Here is a 21,466-nt window from a genome sequence, read left to right on the forward strand (position 1 = left end):
CAACTTTGTTACTTAAGAAGTTAACTTGTGAGTGTTTCTGCCATTTCACACTGAGCTAATCGGAGGACGTCGGAGGAAGGGCTCTGAGCTAACTAATCTGTGATATATAACATATATAACCTCAGGTTAGTGCTGAATTTAGGGCTGTGTTACAAGTTTCTGTGTTTGCCCATACCTTACTTGGATAGAAGGAAGTTTCTCTGTTCACTGTGAGAGAGGGAGCTTTGAGCAGCCTATCTGTCCCTGGAGGAGTGGTTTCAGCCCAGAAATTAGCAGTTTACTGGCCATTTTGGGTTAATTTCTATCTCTTTCATTTCCCTGCTATAAAACCTGCATTTGCAAGGTTTTTGTGCTAGTATACAGCTCAGCAAGCTCCTGCCTGGTGCCCTGCAGAGTTCTACAGCAGCAGAGAGACAAAAGACAGACTTTGGAGTGATTAAGTATATTTTTTCTGCATTTTCTTGCTGCCTTTAGCTAATTCCGCCTAAAACGACAATTTTCTAGAGTTTCTTTGATTTAAAAAGCTTGTTTCAGCTACATATTGTACTTATTTTGCTGCCTGCACTTTAACAAAAATTCATTTTTGTGTTTAAATTACCTGTTTAACTGTTGTAGGCTACACACTCAAGTGTGATAGCCATTTCTGTGCATTTAAAGTGTTTTTTGATTGTATCTGCTTTATTTTCTGAAAAAAAAAAAAATATATATATATATATATATATATATATATATATATATATATATATACTTGTTTTCCTGCCTTTCTAAGCTAGTAATAGTCCAGTTTTCAGGTTAGTGCTGAATTCAGGGCTGTGTTACAAGTTTCGGTGTTTGCCCATACCTCACTTGGATAAGAAGGAAGTTTCTCTGTTCACTGTGAGAGAGGGAGCTTTGAGCAGCCTATCTGTCCCTGGAGGAGTGGTTTCAACCCAGAAATGAGCAGTTTATTGGCCATTTTGGGCTAATTTCTATCACTTTCATTTCCCTGCTATAAAACCTGCATTTGCATGGTTTTGCTCACCGGGCAGCGCCAGTTAGCTAGGGTATAAGTATTCCCGGCTCCACAAAGTCTACTCTTCAATTTTTCCCTTGGAACTAGAGAAACTTTCAAATTAAGCACTCAAACCATTCACTTCTCATACCAGCACTTGTTAAAAACTCATAGCAAGCATTAATAAACCTTAGCACTAGACCCCCCCTATACTGTAGAGTAGGACAAGGGTCTCTATTTGACCTTACCAGCCAATCAGTAAAACAGTTCACTGTACCTATCCAGACATGTCCAAAGGGCAGTTTCAGGTGTACTCTCCGGTCCAACTGGTGAATCTGGGCATTTTGAGGCAATGTTACAATTGCCTCATATACACAGACAACCCTCTCCTCCTTCCACCAAACACTAATACATGCGAGAGATGCAATTATACAGCCAAACTGGAGGCTAGCTCTCTCAAGCCGAGACTGTACCAGGCAGTCAAGTGTAGAAGAGAATTACTTGCATCACACCACCAGTCTCACATAGACCTATGAAACCAGCACCGGCAATAAACACACATAAATACACAAAAACATACTCGGAGGCTCTAAATAAAAATCTGCAAAAGCACCAGAGACCTCCAAAGCAGACATCCAAGCAACCTCCACCCCCCAACACAAACCATGAAACACATACTTCACAAAACTAGTGTGCCACACAATCACAACCCTTAAGGCAAAATAACATACCCAACACACTAGTAATAGGTGACTCTATAGTCAGGCACACTGACATCCCACTCACTAGGCTGAACAATGAGAAGGTTACTGTTAGCTGCCTGTCGGGTGCCTGGATCCGCCACATAACACAAGCACTCAGGTCACTCCAGAAGAAATACAAATATGACACTGTCATTGTTCATGTTGGTGTGAATGACCTGAGCCGTACCTCCCTGGACTACATGAAAAGAGACATGGAGGAGCTCTCTGATCATGTAGCCCAGGCTGGTATGACCTTGACCCTAAGTAGCATCCTGCCCTCACCAAGAATGATACCAAGGTATAGAGCAAAAAATTATCAATTACAACAATTGGCTAAGCTTCTGGTGTCATTCAAAGGGGATCCAGTGTCTGTCAGCCTGGGATGACATGCTTGACAAGCCACGCTGCTTCGCTAGAGACGGCTTGCACCTGTCACCCTTAGGCTTTCGAATACTGGCCAAGGCTCTTGCCACCCCCATAGTGCCATTTTTAGGCAAGGCTCAAAAGACAAACTCACCGCCATAAATAGCACAAGTAACAAAAAACTGAGGGTAATGCTACTCAATGCCAGAAGTCTAAACCTCAAAATTCATGCACTCAAGGCACTCCTCAGTATGGAGAAAATCGATATATTTGTAGTAACAGAAACCTGGTTTAAGGCTCCAGAGAGCACCCCAGCACTACCAGGCTACAACTCATACCATACATTTTGGCCACAAATTCTGTACCAAAATACAAAAGGCGGGAGAGTATCCATATTCATCAAGGATACCCACACCTCCAGGTTAGTGGCACAGCACGATGCTTCAGAGATCATCCACGTGCAACTAACAATGGGTAAAACTGCTATTCAAATTATAGCTTGCTACAGATCACCCACCATGTCCCAGGACCTCCACTCCCCATTCCTGGAAACACTGGGAAACATAAAGATCCTACCACACACCTTGATATTGGGGGATGTCAATTACACAAACATTAACTGGGAGAACTACTCAAGTACAAACTCCCTTGCCCAACATTTCCTAGAATTTATAAACTCAAACACCCTGGATCAACTGGTCAACGCCCCCACCAGAGGTGACAACATATTGGACCTGGACATCACCAACATGGGTGACCGGTGTTCCACACTGGAGGTCAACCCTTCACTGGTTAGATCTGACCATAAACTAATCACTCTGGATATCCACATTCCGCCAGCACCCCGAGTCAAAGAAACCACCATGAAAAACTTTTCAAAAGCAAACTTCACATTACTTAAGACTGAGGTGGGAAATTTCAAAGCCCCCATGCTAAAGGATAACGCTGTCCAAGCTGCAAAATCCTTTACTAATACACTCTACGGGCACCTACAGGAATGCATGGATCGTGCTATCCCAAACAAAACCAAGACTCACTCCTCCAAGAAAAGGAAACCAGTCTGGTGAACTCCTGCCATAAACAAGCTATACAATAAAAGGAGGAAACTAGTACAAGAAAAAGCAAAATCCCAAGAAGGGAAGACATCCCTGATCAGTATCAGCAAGAAACTACGTTCCCTCATAAAAATCATCCAAGGCTAGCCTCAAAAGAGAAATTGCCATGGACTCCAAAGATAACCACAAGGCATTCTTTAGCTATGTCAAGAATCTAAGTGGCAATTCTCAGATCTGTTTGGAGTTAGTGCAGAATAGCACAAAATACACTGAACCAACCGATACAGCCAACATCCTGGCAGACAGGTTCAGTGCAAACTTCACCCCCCCCCTCACCCCCAAAAGGGCCCATAACTATACCAGAAGAATGTAGTGCCCCTGAAATCACAGGCACTCAGGTTAAAACAGCCCTCTCCAAAGACAAAAACACAGCATCAATGGGACCGGACGGTGTCCTAAGCTGCGTCCTACACAAGCTCAAAGATGAACTAACCCCTCACATAAACACACTGTTTAAACTCAACTTCTCCACAGGCTACATGCCCACAGAGTGGAGCACAGCAATGGTTATTCCACTCCACAAAGGTGGAGCCACAACGAACCCCGGGAACTATCGCCCTATAAGCTTGACTAGCTTGGTCTGCAAAGCTATGGAGTGCATCATCATGGATCTCATTAACAGAGACATTGGAAACCTCCAAACACTGGACCCTACCCAGTTCGGCTTTGTTAAGGGCAAATCATGCCTCCTAAACCTTGTGGACTTCTTTGAGACAGTTACCAAGGTTATAGATGAGGGAAAGGTGGTCCACACAGCTTACCTAGACCTCGCAAAGGCCTTCAACACCATTCCCCACTCAGGTATTATAGACAAGCTCACCAGCCTGAACAAACACCCCTACATCATGAGATCGGTTGCCAAATGGCTCACGGACAGAACCCACATGGTAAGAGTTGCGGGAGCTAGGTCTGACTCTAAACCGGTTACAAGTGGCCTTCCCCAGGGCTCAGTCCTAGGACCCCTCCTGTTCTGCATATACTTCTCAGAGGTACAGGCAAGCACAGGAGGACTATGGCTGACCAAGTTCCCGGATGACTGCAAACTAGGGGCTATAATTGACTCTCCAGCTGACACAGACATCCTCCAAAAGGGTCTCACTGAGACAGATACCTGGTGTCAAAACCATGACCTCAAGCTAAATGCCACAAAGTGCATAGTCATCTCTTTGGAAAAAACAAAGTACCCACAAACTACCACATAGGTGGTAGTCCCCTAAATATGGAAGACATAATAAGGGATCTGGGGACCCAAGTAGATAGTAACCTCTCCTTTGATAATCACATTGCCAAAGTGGCTAGAAAATCCTTCTATGTGGCCCACCTAATCACAAAAGGGTTTGCATCCAGATCGAAGGAGATCATTGGGCTCCTCTATGCATCACTCATCAGACCCATCATAAAGTACAATGCCCCATTTGGGATGTACCTTACAAGACATCTGCAAGAACTGGAAAGACCACAGAGGTACCTCACCAAGAGGATCACTGGCCTCAAGCAGATGCCCTATACATCTCGACTGAAAAAACTCCAGCTATACTCAGTTGCATACCGCCTACTCAGTGGTGATCTCTGCTTGACATATAAGGCCATGTCCAACCCAGAATTGATGGACATGCGCCACCTAAAGAAAACCATAACCCCTTGAGCCACATGCTCCATGGATCTAAACCCCACCACAACAATAAATTTGATGTGCTGGAGGGATAGATTCCTGTCCCAGAGACTTTCCATGCTTTGGAACAAGATTCCAATCTCATTAGGCAGAGCTCCTCATTAACCCTCTTCAAGAGAAACCTTAAAGAGTAGATGGGAAACAGAAAGTTTACCCTGGGGATCACTTCAGTGGCTCTGCTGGACAGAGGCACAGGGAACTAAACTAAGGGGGTGGCAAAAGCCAACACATTCCAGCTAGGCTTATAAATGCCTTCGGGCAGATAGCCTAGTATCTACCTATGAACCTATGTTGTTAAAGGCTATGAGGTCATGGAGGGAGTGGTTGTTCATTTTTAGATTTGGATGTCTGTGTTAATGTACAAGTGAGGAGGTTTGTTGTATCACTATAGGTTAGGCTCAGCATCTTAAGGTTAAAATCCCCAGTAAGCAATAGGTTATTGTACATTTGGTTTGATGGATGCAATATTTTGTAACAGGGTATTGAATTTACAAGTGGATGATGGTGGTGGGAGGTAGGCCAAAGGCAGGTGGAGTGATTGGTTATGTTTTGTGGCTAGGTGACTAATAATGAATGTAGTGGGGTATGAATACTGCAGTTATTCTGAGTGGGGGGTTAGACCTTGAGCTGGCATTTAGTAAAAAGGAGTTGTTTTAACATTAGTGTCTAATTTGGCCCTGAAGTCCTGGTCTGGCATCTAAGTGGTAGTCATAGATAGGAAATAAGTGGTGTATGGGGGTTGTCTTTCACCCAAGATTCTGTGGTTGCTATGAGATCTGGATTGTGCAGTGTGATGAGCATACTGATGTTGTCAATAGATATTGATAATTAATTAGGAAACATGAGAGTGGGGATAGTCCTGGGTTAGGTTTGATGGCTTTACTAAACAATAGTATTAGAATTACTGATGAGAATTTGCATAGCTTTTTGCTGGTTTTAGTGGTTTGTGCAAGATATGAATTAGTGCAAATGCAATGGCTATAATTTGCTGGAGTTTTGTGGTTAGCATGGGTGGAAAGGGTGTGTGTAGGAGGGATTGGTGAGGGTGTGTTTGTCAAAGATGTGGTTGACTGGAATGGATGCTGGTTTGAGATGGTCTGTGTTCACTGATGAGAAGGGAAGTATGGGAATTTGAGGATAGTGTGTTAGAGTGCTGTAGAGTAATAGACGTATCAAAGGCAAGTGGTAATTTTGATAATGCATTGGTGGAGTCATGTTTGATGGGCTTGTGGGTGAGTTAAATGGATGTTATAAGGGGTAGGGTTACTGTGGTATTTTGTTGTGCTGTAGTGGTGGTGTCTTATTTCTGTAGGTGAAAAGAGTTTATTTCTATAACTGTTGGTAGGGGATTATATGTATGAGTGGATTTGGGCTGCAGGTTTCCTACTAAAATGTGTAAGCCTTAATTACTATGGTGTTGTAGGTGTAAGCCTTTATTATTATGGTGTTATATGTATTAGCCTTTATTACTATGACATTATATGTATAAGCCTTTATTATTATGGCGTTATATGTCCAAGCCTTTATTACTATGGCATCTGAACCTGCTGTTGATACCTGAAACACTGTGTTGTGGCACCCATGACTGCTGTATCTAACATGTCTTATAGCATTTGCCTGTTGCACAATATACCTCATTGATTTATTTTCATATTTTACCTGTTAATTACCACATGAAGTATTGCAGTCATTCAGCTTCTTTGATTCTTTTGCCTTGGCTGCTCAGTTGTACGCTAATTAATTTGTATTGCATTGACCAGTTTACTGTAATATTCCTGCTTACTGCTCAGGCACTGTTGTACTTTTAAGTGTTTGAACATAACTTGGTTTACTGTGCTGTAGCATCTGTGCCCAATGTTCAGCTGACCCTTATGATACTGCACAGCATTATGCTTTACTCTAGTATCATCTGGCCCTTGCGATAAAGTGCTGCATTATTCTGTACTGTGTTATCAGCTGGCCCTTGCAATAAAGTACTGCATTATTCTGTACTGTGTTATCAGCTGGCCCTACTGTACTGTATTGTGGTGTACTGTAGTATCAGCTGGCCCTTAAAATACTCTACTGCATTGTATTGTACTGTATTATTAGCTGACCCTTATGATATTGTACTGGCCCTTATAATACTGTACTGCATTGTATTGTATTATTAGCTGTCCCTTGCAATAGTGTACTGCATTGTGCTGTACTATATTATCAACTGGCCCTTATGGTATTGTACTGCATTGTGCTGTATGGTATTATCAACTTGCCCTACTGTACTGCATTGTGCTGTGCAAAAGCATCAGCCCGTCCTTATGATACTGTAAAGCATTGCATTGTATTGTATTATCAGCGTACCCTTATAATACCATACTGCACTTTGTTGCACTGTATTATCAGCTTACCCATATAATACTTTACTGCATTGTGTTACACTGTATTCAGTTGCTGTTGCTTGCACAATATTGAATTATATTAAGTAATATTGCATTGCATGGTATCATATGATATTGTATTGTGCTATTTTGTACAGGTTTGCATCCTTCTGTGTTATTTTGAAATTGTTTTCTTTGTCCCCTTAATTATCATTCAGCTTTTTGTTCTGTCATATTTCACACGTAATTACTGGATTATAATCTCATATTAAGTTACTGGTTTTATTACTGTTCAACTCCATCTCACAAATCCTGTCTGTGCTTCATTTCCAACTTCCTCTAAATTCTTCTAGTCAACTCTTGAGCTCCCTTCCTTCACTCCAGCATTTTTCATTGAAACATTGGAAAAAAGTTTCACAAGTACAGTCCCTCTGTGGTCTTTCTGTTTTACAGCTTACTTTTTGTTGGTCAAGCTTTTGTATTTCCTCCTTAGCATGCACTTCATCAAAAATGACTTTGTCCCTCCAGGGAAGAATACTTTGAAGACAGCTGAGTTCAACAGTTTGAATCTCACACCTGCATTTCGACATTCATTGAATAATGGAACAAATTTGCTTCTCCTCTGCCTGGTGTATGATGAGTAGTCATTCTCCAAAACACTCTGCTGTCTCCTACTGTTAGTATTTTGTCCTTCTATCACATTTTTAGCAAAATCAACTCCTACTGGCAGGATTGCATCTCTACTACTAAAAGTCTAGGTTGCTTTCTCATAGCCAGGTTTGGGGAATACACACGATGTGCCCTTTCAATTAACAACTCCTGCTATGAAATACCAGTCCAGTTGCTTATTTGTGCTTTCATAAAATGAATGCAGTCTGTTCCTTTCAGCTTCTCTGTTATAGCTGAAAATCTTAGGTTTTCCCTATGTGCACTGTCTTCTAATTCTATTATTTTTTTAAACATCTCTTCCTGAGCAGTCTCATATTCAGCCAGCCTTTTCTTCATTTTGACCTCTGGTTTTTGCAGCTCTATCACTTCATCTGAATATTCGTTTAAAGCTTCTTCCATTTTTCTAGCCTTTTGTTGTTTGTGTTGATATACTTCATCAATGTTTTGTTTATTTTAACTGGGTCTGTGTGAAGTTGTCCTATATCTTCCTATAGGTTACTGGAATTCATGTCTGGAGGTTGCATTGCTTTTTTTGCTGAACAGCTCCAGAACTTTTCCCAATCAGTAAAAAACACTGAACCCAACAGGGTAACCACTAAAATAAACAAATAAAAACACAAAATTCATGGACTGCACCAAGCCGCTTTAATGAAGAGCTAAAAGGCTCCAAAATACTAAGTGCTTTCAGAGTCTGAAGAAGCCATTAGTTTTGATGGTGAAAGCGCTTAGTATTTTGGAGCCTTTTAGCTCTTCATTAAAGTGGCTTGGTGCAGTCTGTGAATTTTGTGTTTTTATTTTTCCCAGTCAGTGTTTCTTCCTCAATTTTTGCAGCAGATTTTTTCCAGGTCCTCTGTATTTCTTTTTTTCCTGGCATCCAGGCAATACACTTACTAGCCGGTTACTGAAATGTAACCATAAACACAAGTTTACTGGCCTTTTCTGCTAAGTTTTTGTTTTCACACTGGGAGAAATAGAATTAAGATGCTACTCAATGGGCACCCGTCTTGGAAGTCCAATTATCATTCAGCTATTGTATTGTGTTGAACTGTATTGTATTGTGCTGTTTCTGCTTTGTTCACACTGTTTCTTTATTTGTTTATATAAAATACAGCTCCATCCTTCTCTCTTTATAGATCATGAAATTCCATAACACTGCATAGCCTATGAAATCTGGCATTTGCAGGCAGCTGTGGTTCCTTACTCTGCATCTGCCTTATCTGTTCTTAGTTTTCTAGCACTTGGAACCCAGAGACACACTTGAAGACTAACTAACCAGGGAAATTACCTTGAATCCTTCACATCCTAATACAATACACACGACCTTAGACCACAACCTGATCAACTACAGGACCCTACTCATAGTGCTCCAAAATCACAAAATATAACCCAGGCACCTTCTTTCTAGGGGGGACTTTAACTAACCCTTAATTAATTGGCATGCCAATATATACGTCAACACATTCATAGGTTCATAGGTTCATAGGTTCATACTAGGCTATCTGCCCAATTTTATATTTATAAGCCTAGCCTATCCATAGTTATCGCCACCCCCCTTTAGTTTGAATAAAAACTATGCCTATCATTTTGCTGTGCCTCTGTCAAGCAGTGACACTGAAGTAATCCCTGGGGTATATCTGCAATCTCCCATCCATTGGTCAAGATTCCTCTTGAACAAGGCCAGAGGTGCTCTGCCTCACATGTACCGGGATTTTGTTCCACAGCATAGGGAGTCTCTGGGTGATGAATCTGTCCCTCCAGCACGTTCTATTTATAACCGTGTCAAGGTTTAAGTCTCCCACCCTTGTGGTTCTGAGGGATCTAGATTTTTTGAGGTGAAGCATATTCATCAAATCTGGGTTTGACATGGCCTTATATGTCAGGCACAGGTCACCTCTGAGCAAGCAGTATGAGACTGAATAGAGCTGGAGTTCTTTCAGTCGGGCAGTATAGGACATATTTTTGAGACCCTTTATCATTTTGGTGAGGAACTTTTGGGGCCTTTCAAGCTGCAGCAGGTGTCTGGTCAGATACATTCAACGGGCATTGTACTCAATCATAGGTCTAATGAGTGATGAGTACAGGGGGACGATGACCTCCCTTGATCTAGATGTGAATCCCTTCATGATCAGGTGGGTGATATAGAAGGTCTTCCTAACTACTTTAGCAACATGAGTGTCAAACAAAAGGCTACTGTCAACCTGGGTCCCCAGATCTCTGATGACTTTTTCTGTGCTCAGTGGATTGCCACCTATATGGTAGCTAGGGGTAACCTTGTTTTTCCCGAAGGGTATGACTATGCATTTTTTGGCGTTTAACTTCAGGCCATGGCTCTGGCACCAGTTATCCATTTCTGTGAGGCCCTTCTGGAGGATATCTGTGTCAGATGTGTTCAGTTTGCAGTCATCTGCAAACTTTGTCAGCCATAACCCTCCTGTGTTTGCTTGTACTTCAGAAAAGTAGATGCCGAACAAGAGTGGACCCAGGACTGAGCCCTGTGGGACACCACTTGTGACAGGCTTTGAGTCTGACATGGCTCCAGCAACTCTGATAGATATGCTTAATGTTTCCTTAGCCTTATCAATGCAAACTGTCTTGAACAAATACTACCTGCTCCACCTACAGGCACCAACATACTTCGTCTTGTGCTCACAAAAACCTCACCCATGTTTTATTCACTGTATGGTCTCAGTACAGGTTAATGTCCAATTGAAATGACTGCAGATTTCTCCAAGGTCAAGTTCATTGTGTGTGATATTGATTTGAGATGATTCAAGAGTCTACCATACAGATCATAATAGCAAATACCGAAAGTTTATACTCACATGTCTTTACAGACAGTAACATATTCCTATTCCCCACAAATACAATGCTATGTTTAGAAAGAAATACCCCACTGGTAGAATACAACTATAAACAAAATATGCAACAAAATAAAACAGAGCAGAATAAAAGCTTAGCATGTTATATTCAACCTCTGAAAGATTAGCAAAGAACTAAAGTGTAAAATTAAATCTTGCATAGCTAACTATGAATGCTACATCAACAAACAATATCTGCAAGCCATTCTTTAATTATATAAAGAACGTCAGAAGTAATAACAAGCATTGCGCCTAGCCTATCTACAATGACATTACCCACTCAGTCTCTAAGAATATAGCTAATATCCTTGACAATAAATTCATCTTAAACTTTTCCTCTCTGTCACACCCAGACTACTTAAGGCAAAGTAGCCAGTCCACACCCTCCCTGGTAATCATCTCTGTACAGATAACAAAAGCATTGCCCAAGACTAAACACCGGCTCTCTAGGTCCTGATAACATAATTGTCTTTTTCCTGCTCAGTAGAAAATACTTCCGGTAATACCAGTTTCTTAAACTATTCAGCAATAGCCTTTTCAAAGGATACTGTCCACAAACCTGGAGAACATCAGTAGTGGTTTGTAAAGGAGGTACCATTGTGGACACTGATGGTTATAAAGGAGGCACCATCATGGACACTAGAGACTGTAGAACTATCAACCTCACCATCATCATTTGCAAGATGTTGGACTGCATTACCATTGACTTCATAAAGATGGATGTAGTTAACCTACAATCCTTAGACCCTAGCCAATTACATTTGTAAACTCTAGATTATGACTATTAGACCTAGCTGACTTATTCTAAAGAGTCACAGAAGAACTAGATGAGGGTAACTGCAGGCATTCAGATTGCCTCAATAAAGCTAAGGCTCTTACACTATATCCCACTTTGGTATCTTCAACAAATTGGTCAAACTCTATATAAATCCCATTTAACTATTTGGATTACCATCTGGTACACTGATAGTCACCACTCTGCTCAAAGAGTTTTGTCAGCAATGTCGTACCCCGGTGCTCTGCTTTGGGACCACCTCTATTTGGCATCTACTACAATGATACCAGATCTAGTATTAAAGTCTCTGTCTTTTCAAGTTGCAGATGATTTCAGGCTTGGAGCCATCATCAGCTCCAATGAAGACAGCCAGATCGTCCAAGAGTACCTCACTCAGACAAACTCGTGGTACCACAATCATGGTATAAAGTTGAATATAAAAATGTATCATGCAGTTCAGGAAACAAGAAGTCACACACAAGTACTGCATAAACACCCCCACCCCTTAAAATAGACACTGCCATTTATTTCCTAGGGACCCTAATGAGTACTAAGGGCATTTCTTCTTGATCTAAAGACGTCATCATTCTCCTCTACTCACCCCTCATTAGCCCCATACTAGAATATAATGCATTATTTAGTGTGTACCTGACAAAACACTTAACCAAACTTGGAAAAAAAAAACAGAGGTTCCTCACTAAAAATCCCATGGACTCCTTTTGCTATTCACAGCATCTAAAAGCCTCATTGCACTTTCTTTCTCCTAATGTCTCCTATTAAATTATCTACGTCTTAAATTCAAAGTTGATAATGCCCACATTTTGGTTGATGTACCGCCTATCCACAATGCTGGTAGTAACACAAATCCAACATCCAGAAACTTGTTGGCATGACAGGCATCTCTCCCAAAGAATTTCCCATCCCTGAAAAAAAATCACTCTTTCTGAAAAGTAAAGCATGTCCCACACTTTCTTCAAATCTAACTTTAAATCAATGGATAGGAAAATGGCAAATTTACCGCAGGTATAATCCCACCTATCCCTTATGGTTAGGGATAGTAACTGGTTGGTGTATTAGTGAGCCTTAAAACACCTAAGTAGTCTATTGCCTAGTAGAAACCTCTGAACCTCTCAACAATATCTGTTTACAAATGTCGCACTCTGTAAATGCTTCACTGTTCACAGCGTTTGTATCTATGGGCCCATATCATATATTATATTTCATATATGTTAAGCACTAATTAAGATCTGGAAAATGACTGAATATGTCTGACTTAGATTAGTGCCTAACCTAGATAATAAATGCATAGTACAAACATATCAAATAACTGAATATATGGTTAGATTTCACTGCTGGTCAGACTTAAAAAAGGAAAGATGGAAGACTCATACTAAAAAAGAATTAATGGTGAAAGAAAACATTATTCAAACAACCATTTACTCTTTGGTTATACCACCTTTTGTCTTACATTTCTTGAGCATTTAAGCTAATACTTTTGAAATCAGAAACAACTACTAAAATTATATAAAACTATTAACATTGGTATTATTTAAATACAATCACAGTGTAAAATAACATTCTATAAATGCTGTATCTAAAACAAAAACATATATTATAGTTGAGTGACATTCTTTCAGTATTGTTTTAGAATACAGCCTCTCATTCACTACTTAGTAACATTAAGTCCCAGCATTCACTGCAATCCAGATTCTGATTGAGTAAGCTAGCAATGACCCCCCCCCCCCATGTCTTCCCATGGGCATTATTGTTAAGCATGTCTACACTCTGAACGTCATAGTTCTCCTTACCCTAATGATGCTTTGCCAAGCCATTCTGTGTTCCTCAGTATATCATAAATATTTTCTACAACCTTATCCCTGAGGCACCGCCTTGATTTCTCTCCTTAAAATAAAAGAAGGCATAGGCCACAATACATACCACATCTACAGTCGTACAGCCTGCAAACGTGATATTTTTCTTGATGGAAGCATTTAACATGTTTAAATTATCCAGAATCCAACTGCCTTTGAGATTTTCAGCATTACAGAGACAGATTTAAGTCAGTCAGTCACAATAATTCTGTCACTGCATCTTTTGTTCAAAACATGATAGTACATTTGTGATAATTAATATGCAGTCCTACTGTTAGTTTGATCTTTTATTTCAAAGAAAGCATTTACTAAACCACTATAACTGTTTTTGTTACAGTCATTACAGACTACCAAAATAATGATTTTAGAGACTGAACTAAAAGCAGATCGTTGGAGTAAATGGCTTAAGCATTCAGTTCTGTTTACTCTCCTCACCAGAAGAGCAAATTTTAATATGTCTTTGAAGCAAGGCAGTATTCTAAAAATCTGCTGTTCTGCAGTTGGGCTGCGGATCATGGAAGAGTTCATATGCTTATTTCTGCAGTGCAGTTTAGTAATGCAAGCAAAATGTGTGTGTGTGAGAGTGTGTGTATGTGTATGAATGTGCACACTTGTGTGTGTGTGTGTGTGTGTGTGTGTGTGTGTGTGTGTGTGTGTGTGTGTGTGTGTGTGTGTGTGTGTGTGTCTGTGTGTGTGTGTGTGTGTGTGTGTGTGTGAGTGCATGCGTGTGCATGAATATATATTATTTGCATTAACATGGTAAGCATATGAGTGCACAGTATGTGTATGTATGACTACATATGTGTGTTTGGGCGTGTGCTCACATACATGCATGTGTGTATGTATGTAAGTATGAAAGGGGGACATGCTAATATCTACAAACCAATTTCAGATTATAGAAAGCAAGCCTCCCCTTCTAAACAATAGAATTTCTGATTCTCTTAGAAGATCAATGTTTTGTTTTGTGTTTTGCATGAAATTTCTAGGTATCCAAAATTTCTACCTGAAATATTCAGTCAGATGTTTACAATGAGTCTTCTCCTACACTTAACCATTCTTCTTTGAACCAAAAGTTGGCAAAACATATTCTGTTAAGTGGACTTCATATCACAGAAGGAACGTACTGCAAAATGTTACTCATCCAGAGGAGCAGGTAACTATTCCGTGTCCAGGGCCATTCCCCAGTTGGGTGCAGTTGATGCCATACATAGAGCACTAAGCACTTCAGTACTGACCACAAAGGCAATAGTGGCACTCATTTTTCAATGCTGGTAATTCACTGAAGGCTGGATGGGATTTGTTGATCAGGCCCCCTAGCATTTTGCACCTGGGCAGCTGCCCTCTTTGCCCCACCCTAGCTTTGTTACTGTACTCATTCAAATGTAATTCAAACAGGGGCAGCACTATACTATAGCACACTGGGGCACATACCTCCCTGTGAAACTGTGTGGCTCTGTAAGTGCAAAAGTAAATTCCAGTCTCCTGGAATAGTAAAACCTAAAAAAAAAAAAAAATAAAAAAAATAAAAAAAGACTGTCTCTTTAAGACTACTGATCCACATCTACTTGATTGCTGTCTAAGGCTGATGCATTGCTCCACTCTCATTGGTCCTAATGTATGAGGCAATGATGGCCTGACTTTTGGAGTAGCTGAAAGTGTAGCGATTAGAATGGAAAGTTAGTACCTGGGTTTTTCACACCCCAGGATTTACTAATCTTCCATGTAAGACTAGATTAGTCTTACATGGAAACGCCAGTCTAAGAGTAGGATGGCAGCGGGCCATGCATATTAATGAGGGTGTGCTGCCTCAACTCCAAAGCTTACACGGAGCATGGACGAGTGTAGGGGGTCTGTCGGACTGCCGAGCAGTCCAAAAATCCACGCCCCTGAACTGACAAAACCCAAGAAATGTTGAGTTACATGAGCGAGTCCGCTCACATGTGTACATTGTAACACTACACTCCCCCATATGTTAAACTTCGTACAAATTTAAAAACTAAAAGAAATTTATTTCTGATATAGCTGCCCATATTTGCGCGTGTTTGCTGGGATTACCCATTGCTTAGCTACAGTTAGCAGTTTAGACACCGAAGAGGATAATAAGAAAAAAAATATGCATCTTCAGTAAAATAGCAATAGCATAATGGTTAGAGCCTTTATACAAAGAGGAGGCCTTCCCGCTTCGAGTCCCCTTACTGCATGTTCCATTTTGTGCTGGAAATATGTATACAAAAGTATTTCCTGACATTTATCATGTATAAGTTTTGTAAAAAAGCATTCAAATGTTATATGTAGTAATGAACAAATTATATATATATATATATATATATATATATATATATATATATATATATATATATATATATATATATATATATATATATGGGTTCACTTCAGTTCACTGAACTTTCAATTCACTGACTTTCATTTCACTGACACCATTTCACTGAAATTCATTTCACTGAAAGTTCATTTCACTGACAAGTATTATTACATAGTAAATGGAATATGCCCCCTTCCCCACTGTAGTGCGACCCTGGAGTTAGAATATATAGTTAGGGGGGGTGTGAGGGGTGCAGCCCCCCACTTACTTTTCTTTTACTAAGCAATATTATATCAAAACGTAAGAATATCATATGAAATAAAGTGGGGGGCTGCCCCCCCACACCCCCAACTATATATTCTAACTCCAGGGTCGCACTACAGTGGGTAAGGGGGAATATTCCATTTTATTGCTAATAATAGTTGTCAGTGAAATGAACTTTCAGTGAAATGAAGTTTCAGTGAAATGAATTTCAGTGAAATGGTGTCAGTGAAATGAAAGTCAGTGAATTGAATATATATATATATATATATATATATATATATATATATATATATATGTATGAAGGTGAAATGGTTATGCATTCTGAGGCATGAATAACTTATTTTAAGCAATATAAAGCACTGCTAAGCACAATTTAGCAGTTTTTAGCATATTTAAAACCAATTGCTCAATACTGAGCAGCGCGTTAACAAGCGCAATGTCTTTGCACGTAGCTGCGCACCACGCCAACCAGCGCAACTACAACATATTTGTGCATAGCTGTGCACCACACTAACCAGCGCAACGTTGGGCAACATCGGGCAAAGTTGAGCAAAATCGGCTAAACATGGCCACACCTCCTTTACTGTACCATTCAGGTCTGGCCAGTAGGAAAATAAAAAGCAGTGACAGGGCTCGAACTCAGGATACTGTGCACTATAGTCACAGTACATAACCACTAAGCCATGACAGCATTTTGTAACCATGCACTTTCAACAGACACATATCTATCAAAGGAATATTAAACATTGCTAACATCAGCTAAGCAGGTGTGCCTACAGCTGAGTTTTTTCAAAACTGGCCAATCACAAATAAGTGTGAGAAATGAGGCATATTTAAGCTCCACAGGCGGGAATACCTGCCATAACTGGTTGTAGCTCCCTTCTGCAGTCCACATCGCCGGTGTTGGAGAAGGCACTCGATTTTGAGCGCAATGCTGGGGCATTGAGGAGACAAAAGAAATGGTTTTGCTCCGTGTCCACAATCATGAGGAAAGAATCCTGTGGGGCTAGTACCAGGGTACCCAATATAAAATGGAGACCTGGAACTGTTTAGCTCATGATCTCACCAGTGCCACTGGCATTCTTCGGACTGGTGAGCAGGTCAGGCACCATTATTCTGACCTGAAGCGACATAAGGAGGATCAACGGGACCAGTGGATCCAGGAGTCCCGTGCGATGCCAAATGCCCCAGTACTGAGTAAGTAGCCATTGTATTAAGTAGTTAAGAATTGCTATGCATGTCTATACTATGGATTAGTATGTCTCAATATCCCTGCATTTACTTCACAGCTGCAGGTGTCCGGGGTATGAATCAGCAAGCCCATGAAGATAGGTTGCAAAGGCTGCATCATCAGGCAGTTTAGTAATTATTCTGCATGTACTGTTATATAAAATAAATGAGAAAGCCTTCAAAAAGTGTTTTAATCCAATAAATAAGGTGTAATAATCTTTTAATAAAAGTATAATTTCTGGAGTGCATCTGTGTCATTTTCTTTGATATGTTGTTGCATTGTTGCATTTTACAAATACTGCTGTTGTATTAAGCAGTGTTAACCCACACTTGGGTAGGCCCATATAACGTGGATGAAGGGAGTGCCAGTAGCTTTTATGCATATTTACAGCCCTCAACTGTTGGTTAATGCCCAGCATGTACAGGTTAATCTGGCACATGAGTAGCTTGGTATTTTGTTCCCCAGAAATGTCAGTGTGCTGTCAGAAATGTAGGGAGCTGTTAACATATAACTGATACTTTCACCTGAAGATATCTAGATAATTATATGAAAGTAGAGCTGTCAGTGTACCATCTTAGCAGTTGTGTGTGTGAGCAACTCTCAAAATATGTAGCAGTAACATCTGCATCTTAGACAGTTTGTATGTAAGATACAGCTCATGTATATAATGATCTAGCAAAATCCAATTGCACAATATAAGGACATTGGGTAGTATAATAATACATGTAAGGGACATATAACTGCAGTTAAGAGGAATGTAGTGAAAACTAGAAGGACATATTAGTTAACTGAGCTATCCTTTTCCACCCTACTGTATGTGCATAAAAATGCAATTCCACACCTCAATCAGTATGTCTAATCTCAAAACATTTGTTGGGACATATGTCCTATTGGTTTATAAATATTTGCTTTTATTTCTATGCATGTGCCCTGTTTAAATACCACAATATTGGTGGCCTGTTGCCATCAATTCAACCTGCATGCTGTTATAATGACCACTGTTATTCTATATATGCATGTGTTATGCTTGCTTTTCAACTGTTGAAAATCTGGTGTGTTGGGTTAATGGGAATACTTCTGCATGCTGTTATAACTAATTGGGAATGCTGTTGACTGTTACTAACCCATATCTTTATTAAACCCCCCAAAACATAGTTTGTATGGGAAGGTCGGTCCCAGCGGACCCACCTGTCCCACCTCAGCTGGCCATGGCACCTGGCACCAGCAGGTCCGGTGCCCAGCCTGGGACCTCCTCCTCCATTGGCCCTGTGCCACCTACAGGTGGAAGTGCTGCAGGGGATGGGGCTCGGCCCCTGTGCAAGCATGGGAGGAGGAGGGCCACCTATCACCCTTTGCACGGTCAGGGCTGTGGTGTGTAGAGAGATTGAATGTTCTGTTGCAGAACCTCTATGCCAGCTTGAGGCACGAGTGGCGCAACTCCTGGGTCAGCCTGCCCCTCCTACACAGCCCCCAGCACAGCCATCCTCTGGGCTGTGAAGGTGCAGTGGTGACTGCCCATTGGTGGGGACCTCAGTCCCACTGTTTCCATCTGTGGGCTCATGGGCTTGCGATTTCCAAACATCCCTCCCCATCAAAGGTGTTCACCCACCACATGTCATATACTGTCCCTGTATGCGTCTTGTTTGTCTTGTCTGTTTACCTCCTCAACCTACCTCCCCAAATATACCTACTTCCCCTACCCCACATTCTACTCTCACATGAAAAAAAAGGGAAATCTGCTCCAAAAAAAAATTATGCCCCATACATAGCTGCCCATTTTGCACACATGTCCACTGGACACAAAAATTTAATTTAATTGGCATTACAACATACTTTGTTGTCCTCACCCCTTCCTCAGGGGTTGAAAGTTTCATATCTACCTCCAAATTTATTCCATATGCACAGCTGTTGCTGTTAAAGAAATGGGCAGCTATGGTCATTCCCTACACCTGTCCTGCACATCCCAAGCTACTTTCCATACTGTCTTTCCCTCTTTGTGCCCCTTTTTCACCACTTTCCTATCTCCTCATTTTCTTTTCTTTCAAAGAAATGAGCGTGGGGGTTAGCGGGAGTAAGCACTATTAAGCAGTAGTTAGCGGGTTTGCGCGAGTGTGCACGTGTTTGCGCTTAGCTAAGCATTGCTAAGCAGCGCACAAACCCATGCAAACCCGATTACAACTGCTTAAAAGTGCTTTAGTCAGTCTGTATGTGAGGATTCTTGTTCTGCTCAGGAGCAAAATAAAACACCTCTGTCAGTCTCGAACCCCAGACCTTGTACACACGACACAACATGAAGTACCACTAAGCCACAGTCGACATACAGCAAGTTGGTGCTGAAAGAAATATATCATGCATCAGAATGAGTGAATGTAAAGGAAAAATAGGAATGCCATACCGCACAACTTGTTCTGTGGATCTTTATCAACAGTTGTTGTGGGATTACATTACATGACTGTGATAAGAGAAGCAGCCGTTCTAGCAGGAAATAATGTTAAGCCATCACTTTACAACCCCAAACAGTATCACAGCAGGGCAAACACTGGCATATCTGTTTAGGGCAGAGGCCATACCTCACAACTGTCCTTAATTTTCAGGGATGTCCCTGATTTTGACACAAATGTTAGCGCTGTCCCTCTGAATCCCTCCAAAAACTAATGACTTTGGCCAGAAAGGTGGTGAATTACACTTAATGAATAATGACAATAATTAAGAGTTTGACACTTCTTTTACTTCAGAAAAGGTGTATTAATTCATATGCTCTGATTCTCTCATTGTTTCAACTTAATGGTACTAACATTTTAAAGGTGTCCCTGACTTTTTCCTTACTTTTCCCTGAGTCTGTTCAAATATGTACCTGAGTGTTTGAGAGGTCTGGCAGAGGCAGAAACACAGAGGCATATCAGCCTTTCTGCTGTTACACACTGTGCAAATAGCTTTGGAAGGAGTTTCAGAAGCATACCCTTATGTAGGAATACAACACTGAAATACAAATGGATGTAGCCATGTACTGGTAGCAACCAACTGTAACAATGCCATTGCTCTATTGCTGAAAAGACCTGTGTGGTGCACAGACAAAAAATAACAGGCTATTCTCTGTCTACCATGTTGATAGGTCCACAGTTGGGAGTTCCACAGACAGATTACTTGCCTTGATAAACTAACATGTACACAGCAACAGTGTAAGTCCAGCAAGATAAAATCCACACAATAATACTTATGCTCTCTGTACTTCTGCACCCCTACCCAAATGTATAATATACCTGTGTGTGCAGGGTCTACCAAGGATGTAGGTAAGCATACTCACAGTACTGAAATGTGTCCAGTTTTTCTGAGCAGCTTGTGCTAATGTCAACACTAAAAAAGCACAAGCTGTTTAGAACTGAGTAAATGAATATTCACAGTATAGCAGTTCACAAACAATTCTTGTGCCAAAGGAATACATCTCAATAACTAGCTTTGTATGGCAGTTAATTGTAAAAGTTGAAAAGAAAGTACATCTTTCCATGTATCTTGGGGTAGCATTTTGAGGGGTGAGTACATTTCTACATTGACAAGTGGGTACTGGAAACAGCAACATTCAGTCGGAGTACAAAATGTAAATCTCTGGCTACACGCCTGGCTTCTGATATAAGAACTATACCAACCTTCTGTCTTAAACAATGATGTCCACAGCAAACAAGGATGATCTCCATTTTGGAAGCTGAAAGGGCCATGCCTATCTGAGTCAGCAATTTATAGTACTGGGTTGCTATGGCAGTGATTACTGCAATTACTACACAGCAGGCTGCATGCAATTAGCAAGTGGTGGCCACTAATTGGTGCAGAGGCCATCACATGCTCATGTGCAAATACCTACAAAAGCAGGCTGCAATCTCTGCCAACAAACTCAATCACTCTATTGCAGAGACTGACAGAGAGAGAGAGAGACAGAGAAAAGGAAAAAGAAAAAGAAATATTACCAAATCATACAAATGAAAGGTATGTGACAAATATGTATTTACTGGCATGTAGTAGATTTTATTGAAGAATAGTCTACATAATGTGAACCATTCATATGTGGCAGCAGTACTTATTTATGCATAGATGTTCTGGTTAACTACTGCTATGGACAATACAGTGTGTACCTGTGGGCAGTGGGACATACCTGTGAAATGTGTAGCTCAGCATTAAATGTCAAGGATCTGATCCATGTTATCTGTGTTCTGTACAGTAGTGTGGCCAATGGCTGCTGGGG

Source organism: Protopterus annectens, chromosome 3.part1, assembly GCF_019279795.1.
Source record: "Protopterus annectens isolate FY-2018-M chromosome 3.part1, PAN1.0, whole genome shotgun sequence".
Classification (NCBI taxonomy): domain Eukaryota; kingdom Metazoa; phylum Chordata; order Ceratodontiformes; family Protopteridae; genus Protopterus; species Protopterus annectens.